Consider the following 2,179-nt stretch of genomic DNA (forward strand, 5'->3'; position numbering starts at 1 on the left):
TGACATATTCAGTAGTAGGTGATTTAAGAACATTAGAAAATAATTCAGTGATTACCAAGTGTCAATGAGGGTTAGAAAGTTTATTCCAAAGCTATCTAAAATTTTTTTTTCCTTTATGATCATAGCTCTTTGCACAATGTACCTATTAAATGTTTGGGTAACTATGGAAGAATTGAATAATAATTTATCTAGCACACTGCATTGTTCAAATGGCACAAATCTTATTTGAAAATCGTTTCCAGAATATTTGCCATATGCAGAATGCTGTTAGGCAAAGAGCAGGTTTGAGAGGAGCATATGAAAATATTGAAAGAATTTTCCTTGAAAACAGAAGCTCAAGGGAATTTTCAAGTACCTTAAAATATTTGAAGTCTGCCTTATGAGAGAACATAGCATGGCATTATGGGAAGAACACAGCACTAAAAGTTAAAACATCTGAGTGCTAATCCTTGTCTTACTATCAATTTAATGGATGATCTTACTTCACCCCTCGATGCGTGTTCTGTTTCTCCAGTATTAAAGAGGCGATAAAATAATCTCTAAGGACCCTGGAAATAGTGGAGTTGTGCTCTCTTGCTCCAGGGCACATAGTCAGAACTTACAAATGGAATTATGGAGAAGTCAAGTTTGCCTCACAATAAGCAACTTTCCAGCTCTGCACTACACGATACTGTAACCACCAGCCGCAAGTGCTACTGAGCACTTGAAATGTGAATGGTCCAAATTGAGATTTGCTATAAGTAAAAATTACACACACCAGATTTCAAACACTTAACATGAAAAATAGAATGAAAAATTTATTTTCATTAATTTGTAAATATTGATTACATGTTGAAATGATAATATTTTGGATATATTAGGTTACATTAATATATCATTAAACTTAATTTTACTTGTTTCTCTATTTAAATGCAGTTACAAGAAAATTTAAAACTACAAATGTTCTTTGCATTCTATTTCTATTGGACAGTGCTGTTCTAGCTTATAGAGTTCCCAAGAAGAGACTAGTTACTTGAAGAAGAGCCTAATTTTATTTTTTGAGATACTCAGGCAAAGGCTGGGTCACAGTTCTCAAAAGAGTGCCTCACAGAGGATTCCATTTGGTAAGCATTTGGTCCATATTTGTGTTCCTAATCAGCTCAGATGAATGCTGGGGCTCCATAGCACTGCTCCCAGGATTTTCACGTGGTGGGTAAGAGAGTGAACAAACAGCGATGCCTGGAGTGGGACATGTGTGGTTTTCTTTCCTCCCTCCCTCTATTCAAGCAGAGAATGGCACAACACATACTAATTGAATGATTGGGTGAATGAATGAGTGTACAAAATATGAGTATATTTCAGAAAATGCGGGTGATGGCTTAGGGTTCAGGCTTTGGATCAGTTCAGGCCACCAGTTTGGTTCTCAACATCGCTGCTTACTAGCTCTGTGCCTCAGTTTCTTCATCTATAAATGTGTAATAATGGTGGCCATCATTATTGTAAGGATAAAAATTTGATAATGTGTGTAAAGCACTTGGTATGGTGCCTGATAACAGTTTCAAAAATGATATTTATTAATTTCCTAGAGTGTGTGTCAAATGGAAATTTTCGGATTGTGATTATTTAGTTGCTATTATGTTTGCATGTACAATTTGAATGCAGTGTAGTTAACTTCCCTGGAAACATGGCATGCTATTAAACATATATGGCAATGCTATCAAGTCTTGCAAGACAAAACTACACACAATAACAACAAAAAAGACCTTTATAGTATCTTGCCTGTAAACAAGCTGTTAAACGTGTTCTCATTTCCTTACCTTCTGTCACCACCTGTGCAGCACTATTTTAAAGCAATTCCACACTTTTCACGATTAAAGAAGATTTATATGCTTTCCTAACACCCTTAGCACCTTACATCTGTGATAGGAGAGCCATTTGTGGGGAAATGGAAACTTCGTGTTACGTGCAAAGTAATCCAGGTGTTCTTCCTTTCTCTCTTCCTTTCCCGCCCAAACCTGATACTGACCATCCTGGCAGCATAGAAAGAGGAAGTATTGTTTTTATCCCACACACCTAGTATTAGTCATGGTTCTCTAGGGAAACAAGACCAACAGGAGATATTTGTAAATACTATAAGATTTTATAAAAGAGTCTCACACAAATCTGAATTCCGTAGGGTAGGCCACAAGCCGGCAACAAC

Source organism: Tamandua tetradactyla, chromosome 13 (assembly GCF_023851605.1).
Source record: "Tamandua tetradactyla isolate mTamTet1 chromosome 13, mTamTet1.pri, whole genome shotgun sequence".
Taxonomy (NCBI): domain Eukaryota; kingdom Metazoa; phylum Chordata; class Mammalia; order Pilosa; family Myrmecophagidae; genus Tamandua; species Tamandua tetradactyla.